Source organism: Nyctereutes procyonoides, unplaced genomic scaffold (genome assembly GCF_905146905.1).
Source record: "Nyctereutes procyonoides isolate TBG_1078 unplaced genomic scaffold, NYPRO_anot_genome, whole genome shotgun sequence".
NCBI classification, from domain to species: Eukaryota; Metazoa; Chordata; class Mammalia; order Carnivora; family Canidae; genus Nyctereutes; species Nyctereutes procyonoides.
The window spans coordinates 48,187,905-48,198,977 of record NW_026575043.1 but is presented as its reverse complement, the minus strand read 5'-3'; positions in this window follow the sequence as shown (position 1 = coordinate 48,198,977).

Sequence of the window (11,073 nt, the reverse complement as noted above, 5' to 3'; positions counted from 1 at the left end):
TTTTGTCTTTTTTTTGAGTGGAATAGGCAAGTAGAGAGCCAGAAGTGAGTGTTCTAAACATCAAGGAGGATTTCAGGCTGTAAGAGGGACCAAAGACAGAGAGACAGGGAAGGAGGAAGGGGAGGAAAGAGAGGAGGCTGACATTTAGAAAGGAAACTTTAGCAGAACAAAGGTGTTTACAGGAAATTACTGTAAAGTTTTGCCATGTGATATGTGCGGTAACCCTTCTTCCCCCACCTTCTCAAAACATCTTCAGCCAAGCTCTATCATTTAGTGATGTGTTACCAGCTGGAACTGGTTTCCTAAGATTGCACTTAAGTGCTGAATGCGGCCCGAGTGGATGCAAGTCAAGAGCTGGGGCTCTCTTGGGAGATCATTACATCTGGGTCACACATATTTTGGTCATGTTTGGTTTTTTTCAGTAATGAGCATGCATTATTTGAGTTATCAGCAAAAAAATACTTTTTTAAAGCTACTTGTACATAAGAGCATGGAGTTGAGAGTTCTTTTCTTACCTTACTCAGCAGAACATGGCATAAAGAACTTTGCACTTAGGGGAGGCAATCAAGTCCCGCCATGGATTATAAACCAGTTGGGTCAGTTTAGAAAAGTGATCTCCTACAGGAAATAAGCTCCCTAAAACTGCCTGTCTCCCCCATTGTTTTGATTACAAACTTTTGATAGAACCTTTTCACATTTGTTCAGAAATCTCAAACATACTGATAAGCCTCCCCAAACCGGCTGTGTAAAGAGAAGACACCAGTGCACACTTGCTGTGTGGCTCAAGACTCTGAGATAGTACTGATCCTGTAGACTAGGAAGCTGGAAGGAAGGCATTCAGGTGTCTGGTATGTTCCTCCAATGGGATGTAAACATGGTTTCCTGTTACAGCTCAAGTGGGAAAAGTCAAGGTCCATGCCTGGACCTTTGAACAGCAAGGTTTTTTTTTTAATTTTTATTTATTTATGATAGTCACACAGAGAGAGAGAGACAGAGACATAGGCAGAGGGAGAAGCAGGCTCCATGCACCGGGAGCCTGACGTGGGATTCGATCCCAGGTCTCCAGGATCGCGCCCTGGGCCAAAGGCAGGCGCCAAACCGCTGCGCCACCCAGGGATCCCTGAACTGCAAGGTTTTATTGAGGTATGATTCACAGATCATAAAATTCACGCATTCTGAGTACTTTCTGGTGAGTTTATTGAGATGTGTGACCATCACCATAACCCAGTTTGTGAACATTTTCCCTCCCTCAATAAGCTCTCTTGTGCCCATTCACAATTAATCCCCAATCCTACCCCCAGCCCCCAGCAACCGTTAATCTACTTCTATCTTTATAATTTGCTCTCTCTGGGCATTTCCCATAACTGGAATCATATAGTTTGTGGTTTTCTTATTTGGCTTCTTTCAGTAAGCATAATGTTTTGGGGTCCATCCACATGTAGCATATGTCATCACTCCATTCCTTTTTATTACTGAGTAGCATGGATAGAACATATTTTGTTTATCTGTTTGCCAGTTGATAGATTTTGAGTTGCTTCCATGCGGTGGCTATCACGAATACTGCTGCTGCTGCTGAACATTCACACGTGTTTCTTTGCGTGGAGGTATGTTTTCACTTCTCTTGGGTAAATACAAGGAGCAGGATTGGTGGTGAGGAGTAAGGTTTTAATGCATGGTGAAATGTTAGACGTAATGCTATGTTAAATTGCAGGGCTTTGTTGTCATACATGACTCTTCTAAAGGCCAGGGATGTAGTTATGACTCCTGTTCTATCTGGCAATGCTAGTTCCATGAAATCAGGGTTTCTTGACCTCAGAGCTATGGATATTTTAAGCCAGATAATTCTTTGTTGTTTGGGGGAAAGGGGGAAGTACTGTGCTCTGAAGAATGTTGAATAACATCCCTGACCATCACCCAATGGATGCCCCTAGCATGCTCCCCACCCCTGCCCCAGTTGTGATAATCAGAATTGCCTCCAGACATTGTCAAGGGTTCCCTGGGGACCCCAGGGTTCCAATCACCCCCTGGATAAAAAAAACACTGTATTAGAATTTACTTAATAAATAGAAGGTGTTCCAATCCTGCTTCTGACCTGAGGGTACTCAGTGGCTGAGCACATGGCCAGTTCTGGCTTCCACACCCAGAGTAGGTGTGTGGGTCCTGTCTTGGAATGCTCAGCGTTGACATCCTACATGTTGCTTTATTTAATTTGTTCTAAATCAGTAGTTCTCTTGTGGTTCGGTGTGTATGTGTTTGTTCTCAAATTGGGCCAAGAGAAGAAGTAGAGGATCGCAGATGGCACAGCCTGTAGTCTCTGTCTATTTAATTCAGATGAGTCTGTCCTGATGGAATTTATTCCAAAAAGTATGAGTTTAAGACAACATATAATAGGTATATATAGGTACTCAGAGTGTTTACACAGCTTACAAAAAGCACAATACAAAATGAAGTAGATATTTGTTGGGTTTTTTGTGGGTTGTTGTTGTTGCTGTTGTTGTTTTCTGGCAGGTATATACTTCTCTCTTAACACACAGCACTCTGCTTGCATTTTGAAGAACTTCTCCGTGACAGTGGGCAGCTGGCAGAGCAGAAAATCCAGGATGCATTGTGGAAGCCCAAAGCAGTTCCTGCAGCCGATGCTGGCAGATTCCTCTTCTCCAGCTCCAGGGGATGGGCAGTTTCATTTAGCTATTGCTGTGCAACAAACAATCCCAAGGTTAGAAGCTTAAAACAACAACAATCTATAATTTCTCATGACTCTGTAGATTAACCATCTGACAGATCTTCTGGTCTCACCTGGGCCCATCCACATGGCTGCCCTCAGTTGGCTGGGCTGGACTGGGCTAGATGATCCAACGTGGTCTCATTCAATAATTGGCAGTGGGTGCTATCATCTGGAGAACTTCAGATCTTTTGCCTGTGGCCGTTCATTGTTCAAATAAGCTAGCCCTACAGCATGATAGCTTTAAAGTTTGAGGAGTATAAGGGCAAAAGTTGCCAGGTTTCTTTTTAAAAAATTATTTATTTATTTGTGGGGGTGGGGGAGAACACAGAGAAAGAGTGAGAGAGAAAAGCAGACTCCCTGCTGAGCAGAGACCCTAACATGGGACTCGATCCCAAGACCCTGAGATCATGACCTGAGCTGAAGGCAGATGCTTAACTAACTGAGCTACCCAGGTGCCCGGTTGCAAAGTTTCGTAAGACCTAAGCTCTGTAGCTCACACTGTCATGTCTGCTGCATTCTGTTGGTCAAGGGAAGTCATAAGGCCAACTTCAATTCAAGAGGGCAGAAAAATAGACTTCTCCTCTTGAAGGGAGGAGCAGCAGCATCACATTACAAAGAGGGGTGAACAGAAGAAAGTGTGATTCATTTGAGGGCCAAAATTATAATGATCTAACACAACAAGTGACCCAGCCCACTCCAATTAGACACTCTCTCCTGGGACTCCAGAGCAAGCTCTGTAGCCTGTCTTGGCACTTTAAAGAATATTCACAGACCTTCCTCGAGCCCCCTCAGATTGTGTGTGTGTGTGTGTGTGTGTGTGTGTGTGTGTGTGTATTTGGCTTGGGTTGGCCAGCATTTATTTCTGTCACTTGCTGCCAAAGACTTCTAGTAAAACATGTATCAAGTCTATTGAGTTGAAGACCATTCTTAGATATTTTCCATATAATGGCATATGTTCACTTTTCTGTAGGTTGTAGGGGGCTAACACCACATTCTGGAGAATGTCTTGTCCCCATTCTCAAGTCCAGTGGTGATTCCCTTTGCCTATGTCTGCACAATGTGATCCCAACTCCTTGATCGTATTTGTTGGGACCAGGAGTAGAAATTGACCCTGCTGAGCCCAATCGGATTATTTCTCCCAGCACTAGAAATCAGGACTTGAAAGTCCATCAAGCTCTAACCTTGAATAAGGCCATATAAACTTAAAGACTAAAGATGGTTACCTTCCTCTCTATGCAGAAAAAGAGAGAGCAAGAAAGAGAGAGTTGACATGCAGAAAGGAAAAAGCAGAAGTACTGACTGGAGAGAGTTGAGAGACCACGTAGCATCTGAAAAAAAGGAGCCTGAGAGATGTTTGACTCCTGAGAGCTTTCTAGTCCCTGGTTCTGGCCTCCTGGCCATAGTGGTGGGTTCAGAAATCAGTAAAGTCTAGATTCTGGTCAATAAGAGAGAGTGAATTCCAAGATTCATGTAAGAGACATCAGAAGACACATTCTTTCTTCTCCTGGATTGTGTGCCATGAAGATGTGAAATGCACTAAAAAATAGCAGAATCTGGAGCAGTCCTAGGACCACTTGGTAAACTATGAAGATGATGCCAACACTACAGAAGTTAGAATGCAGAAGTGAGAAGAAAGCGTGTGCTTGGTGACATCCTAGAAGCCATCGAATCAAGCCTTATCTAAAGGCAGCCCTGCATATAAGCTTTCAGTTCTATGAGCAAATAGGTTACAAATTCCCTGTATTGTTCAAGACATCTGGAGTTAGGCTGAAGCCAAAAGCATCCTCATTGACAACTTGCTACTTTTTCAGGGGGTAACAAATGGGGGAAATTCAGGCCATGTGCCATTGAAGAGGACCTAACTCCCAAAGCAAGCTCTGCAGGTTCTCTTGGTACTTTAAGGGTGCTACAGATCCTCCTTGAGCCTCTTCAGTTACAGAAACCACATGTGTGAGTCCTCCAACAGACCCTATTAGATTGTACCACATACGCAAAAACTCAGTAAATTTGCTGATTGATTGGAAATTTTCATTTTGATTTAGTCTTTGAAAATCATTCCTATGGTTTGGGTCTTTAAGTTTGAAAAAGTAGGTGAGAACAAACAGAGCAGGGATATTAGGGCTCATTCTGGGCTCTCACAACTCACATAAAGCTCAGAAACTCATTTATTTTGCATTTCTGGCCATTGATAAACTCTCCTTGCACAATGTTGACCTAAGGGCCTGTGGCGATTTGGGACCTCCAAATATGATCGGAAGAGTGGCTGCCCTTGTGGGAACTGATCAGATAATTCATTTTAATCTCTTCCTGTTGCTAACTTATGATAAGGAAGTGTGAGCTCCATTTTGTGGATAAGGTAAATTGAGGCCTATGGTGGTAATAGACTCAGCTATGGCGTGTCAAGCACTAGCAAGGGTACTCACATTTCATGCTGTGCTGAGCTCTTAGATCACTTCTGTCACATATTATCTACCTGCCTAGACACCTAAAAATAGAACTAGAGACTCCTGAGGGCTTAGGAGGGGCAGGCCAAAAAAAGAGAAGGAAAAAAAAAAGGTCAGGGTTTTAAAATTATGAATCTAGTTTAAATGATCAGGACATGCATTATAGTGACACAGTGCAGGCCCTCAATGGTGACTGACTTTTAAAGAATTATTAGAGTGGTCCAAAACAAATACTGATCCTTCCACAATTTTATGGGTAGAAATCAAATATCATGAGTAAGTATGCAAATTAACAGGTGCTCACATGCCAAAGGTCTAAAGAAAATAAGTCAAGAAGTTATTCTAAAATAACTTGCAATAAAAAAAATAAAATAAAATAAAATAACTTGCAATAGATTTTGCTTTCTCCTTTATTAGCATTTGGTTCAGTTTAGTTTAATAAATATTTATTGAGTACCTTCTCCATGCACAGCACTGGGCATGATGTTTCCATTTGTATGATGGTCAGCTGTCACCTCAATTTTCTCACTAAGCCCTTCCAAGTAGAATACGGTCTTTGTATCCTAAGGCTGCCGTCACAAAGTACCACAGACTGAGCAGTTTGAACAATAGAATTTTATTCTCTCATAGCTCTGGGGGCTAACAGTCCAAAGAGACGTGCCTACAGAGCCATGCTCCTTCCAAAGGCTCTAGGGAAGAATCTTTCTTGGCCTCTCTCAGCTCTGGTGGCCCTTGTGTTCCTTGGTTTGTGAGTACTTCCCTCCAGTCACTGCCTCTGTCTTCATTTGGCCTTCTCTGTATCCATGTCTCTATGTGTCCCCTCCTCCTCTTCTAAAGATCACCAGTCATTGGACTTAGGACCTGCCTAAGTCCAGGATAATTTCCTCTTGAGATCCTTAAAGAGTTATATCCGCAAGGACCCTATTTCCAAATAATGTCACATTCTGAGGTTGTAGGTAGATATGAATCTTTGCAGGGGAGGGGGTACTATTCAATCCACTATAAATGCTATCTCACAGAAGTGTGAGTGAGCAATGCCAATTTCACCAAAGCTTTTGGAAGACAGGAGGAGGAGATTTAGATTACTCACTCAACCCATGGCAGATACCTTGAAATCTCATTAGGTTCCCAGGAAGCAGACTCTAAAATGGAGATTAATATAGAGGATGTTTATTAAAGAATGCTCTTGGGGTCTCAACCCTTGCAAATGAGGGGAAGAACACAGGGGTTGGGTGGTGATACAGGCACATCAAAGGCCTGAGTCTGTCACCAGCTAGATCTCAAGACCTGACCATTATTGCTCTTGTGCTTATACCCCAGTGACCGTTGATCTACATTTTCCCTCAAGCTCTTCTTTCCAACTTAACTCTTTTTTTCTTTAAATATTTTACTTGTTTATTCATGAGAGTCACAAAGAGAGAGGCAGAGACATAGGCAGAGGGAGAAACAGGCTCCCTGTGGGGACCCTGATGCAAGACTCGAGCCAAACGCAGATGCTTTAGCACCAAGCTACCCAGGCATCCCTCCAGCTTGACTCTTAACTCAGGCAAAAGACCTGATGGACACAGCATCTATAATGGAAACCAAAACTACCCCTCAAACAATAATGACTGCCTGGACAAAGAGCTCTGGTGGCCCAGACCACCCAAACCAGTTTGAGCTTAACCCCTGACTCAAGCCTATGCGGATGGACCATGGAGTAAGCCACAACATGACCAATGGCTACCTTTCCCTCATAATATAAACATCTCAGCCCAAAGAGAAGCACAAGCCTCATTTACATAATCTACAATGTATGTACAGGTATGTTTCCTTAAGGTACATGCACACACGTTATGCCTGCCTCTACCTATGATGATAAGGCTCCCCTCCCTAAATAGTCATCCTAAACTGAAATGAAAGGAACCCATTCACCTTTGCTCAGGGAGCTATGACTTTGGACCTCCTTCCCCATGATCTCTTTACTTGCTGCAAATAAAGTTTTCTTGTGTGACCACTCCAGCTGGTGTAGTTTCTATCACCAGGCACAAACTCATGGTTCAGTTACACATCGACCCCATGAAGAGCCTGGGATGAAGGGTTACTTCAGAGCCCCCACTGATTTTTGGATGTAGGATTCCTTAGAAAGGGGCGTGAGTAAATCCTTCAGCCTTAAAGAAGATCCAGGTAGCACATCACAGTGCTTACCAAACCTCCACTGTCATTTTTCTCTCCCCAAGGCCACTAGCAGGCAGGGCTCTATTTTTCTCCCGTTTTTTCACAACGCTGAGAGGAAGAGCCACTCACATTTCTCACCCCCACAGAAACTTCTTTCGCCAAACGTGCAGATGCAAGCCCATCCACAAAGAAACTGTCTGTGTTACTGTTAGCTACGATGCAAAAGAAGCTACTCCAGTAAGAGGGCTGAAAGCTATCAGCAGAAGGGAGGAAGGAGACAAAAGCAGGGAATGGATATGTTTTGTTTTGTGGAATCATCAGTTCCAGCAAGGAGACAACCAAGTAGGCATTTTACCTGATGGCCCCTTGGTAGGTGTGTCTCTCCTGATAGACCCCTCACCTAAGCCAGTCTGAGCTGGAGTAGAGCTGAGAATCTGCACGGAAGCCTCCCTGGGTTGTTCCAAAATTACCTTTAGCTCGTGATACTAAGATCTCTATAGATGACTACTATAATACTACGATTTTTCCATCATTGTTTGAACATATGAAGTAGGCACGAGCATGTTGACGTGCTAGGCTGCGCAATTGAACCAAAATGGATGGGTGGATGGATGGATGGAGTGGATGGATGGAGAAGGCGAGGGAAGGGAAAATATGACAGAAGAGGGAAGGATATTAATGAACTCACTCTAGTTACATTTTGCTAAAGGGTTTGATTGCATATATTTTTGTGGTAAAGGATTTCAAAATATTGAGTTAGGTTTGAATTCTTTAAAGAAAATAAGCTATAGAAATCACTATATTAAAATCCTAATGAGGAGGAAAGATAACCAAGTAAATTTTTCAACATATCATCAGAATGAATGAGCTTTGCTTTGTTGAATATACTATAACTTTCAGAGCTTAGTAAGTTTATGGGAAATCTTTTGCAACTGATACAGTTTCACAATATCATTAATTTCCACTCTAAACATCTAATACATGTTGAGCACTTGCTGTAAAAAAAAAAAAAAAAAAAAAAAAGTTTGCCATGCAAACTCCCTGCCCCTGCCTCCTCATACACTGAATGAAAGCTTCCTGTACTAACCCCATGCGGAGATAGTGCTTTGAGAGCTAGCTCCCTGTCTCCTTACTTATGACAAGTAATAAAACCGTCTTTGCTTTCAACACTTCCTTCCACTGTACTCAATATGATGCACCTCAAGTGGCAAACCTCTTGTGTTCAGTTACATTACCACTATTGCTACCTCCCTAAAAGATACTGAAGGGAGTAATAAATAGCAACCACGGTGTTTGTTAATGTTGTTTATTGCATAATGAAATGAGTGCTGGGTTTTGAGGAAGACAGAGTCTATGTGCTAGGTCCAGCACTAATTGTGTAACCTTAGGAAAATCACTAGTCTACAAGACTTGAGGACATGGACTGTGTCTCTTCTGATTATCACTGATTATGCACCACCCAGGATAGTGCCTCACATATAGCAGGTTTTTAGTAAATATTCCCTGAGTGTGTGAAGGAATGAACCAGTTGTGCCTAAGCATAGATTTCCTTGGAGTAATACTGAATTAGTAAGGATAGGCAATGTAATGATTCCCAGAATGTGATCTAGGCACTAGGAGCAGCAGGATCCTCTGGGAACTTGTTAGAAATGCAAATTACTGGGCTCCACCCTAGATCTGCTGAATCAGAAACTTTATAGGAGCAGTCCAATATTTCCCCTTTTATTTTTTTTAAGATTTTTTATTTATTTATTCATGAAAGACACACAGAGAGAGAAGCAGAGACACAGGTAGAAGGAGAAGCAGGATCTATGCAGGGAGCCCGATGCAGGATTGGATCCCGGGGCTCCAGGATCATGTCCTGGGCCGAAGGCAGGCACTAAACCACTGAGCCACCCAGGGATCCCCATATTATGTTAGTTTTAAAATTAGAGTAAAATCTCTACCAATAATCTACAGACCCTGCTAGAACATTTTCCACCACTCACTAACTTTCCACTTGAAAGCTACGCTGAGGGATCCCTGGGTGGCGCAGTGGTTTAGCGCCTGCCTTTGGCCCAGGGCGCGATCCTGGAGACCCGGGATCGAGTCCCACGTCGGGCTCCCGGTGCATGGAGCCTGCTTCTCCCTCTGCCTGTGTCTCTCCCTCTCTCTCTCTCTGTGTGTGTGACTATCATAAATAAATAAAAATTTAAAAAAAAAAAAAAAAGAAAGCTACGCTGATCTTTTATCCTAAGGAGGCTTCATACCAGCTCAGAGCCCCAGCTCAGGGCTCAATCTCACAACCCTGAGATCATGACTTAAGCTGAAATCAAAAGCCAGATGCTCAACTGACTGAGCCACCCAGGCATCCCTGAGCTTCTTTTTCTTAAGATTTTTTATTTATTAGAGACACACAGAGAGAGAGAGAGATGGAGAGAGAGAGAGAGAGAGAGAGAGAGAGAGAGAGAGAGAGAGAGACAGGCAGAGGGAGAAGCATGGAGCCTGCATGGAGCCTGACGCTAGACTCGATCCCAGATCTCCAGGATCAGGCCCTGGGCGGAAGGCGGCGCTAAACCGCTAAGCCACGGGGGCTGCCCTGAGCTTCTTTTTCTTAAAGATACCAAGCTTATTCCTGCCTCAGGGCTTTTGCACCTGCCATTCCCTCTCCCTGGGCTCTTCTACCAGCCCCACAGATGGCTAGCTATCTTGCAGCTTATTTATTGGTTCAAATGCCCCCTCACTATATAAAGATCATCATGTTGTACACCTGAAACTAATATGATGCTATATGTCAATTATATGTCAATTTTAAATTGTGCCCTCCTATATGGATGGCCACACAATCCAAAATTAGCCATATTAAATCATTTAGTTCTTTCCTACCACCATAGCATTTTTTACTTTCTATAACCATCTTGTTCATCTGTTTACCAGTTTATCTTTCTCATCATTTATATATATTTATCTCATATCATTTTCTTAAGAACAGGGACCTCAAGTATTTCCTTTACCTTTGGAACCCAAACCCCAAAACAATACCCAAAGCGTTAAGTCAGTAGTCTCTAAATGTACGCTGAATGAAGGATTCAGGACTCTGCTTCCCTTTTGAGATACTGGCACTCTGCTCTGTGAGGATATCCTCTCTATAAACTTGAGATGACAATGAATTTCTGCAGCAGAAACATTTTTCACATTAAATAGATGGATCCCAAAATGAAGTGTATCTGGGAGCCATGTGTCAAGGAAGTGCCATTTTTAACAAAGGGCTTGCAGGGTCACCGTTCCAGCTGATCCACTTCACAGCCTCTCCACAGATGCCCAGCAAAATATTGTACTCACAGCCAAATTATTTTTGCACATTACTATACAAGAGCTATGCACAATGTCCTAACAACTGTGTATAGATTTGTGTGGAGAAAAATAACATTTCTTGTAAGTTTTTAAATTTTCTAATCTCAGAAGAATCTCAAGCTCATTGCAGAAAATTTGGAGGATAGAGAAAAGCACAGATAAAACACCAATCTTCCAAACAGTAGAATATTTTGATGTATGTACTTTCCAGTCTTTTTTCTATGAATGTTTTAAAAACAAGTCTACAATGGGGCGCCTGGGTGGCTCAGTCTATTAAGCATCTGACTCTTGATCTCAGTGCAGGTCTTGCTCTCAGGTTCGTGAGTTCGTGAGTTCAAGCCCATAGCTCCACAATGGGCATAGAGCCTACTCAAAAATACATACATACATATACACATATATACATACATACAT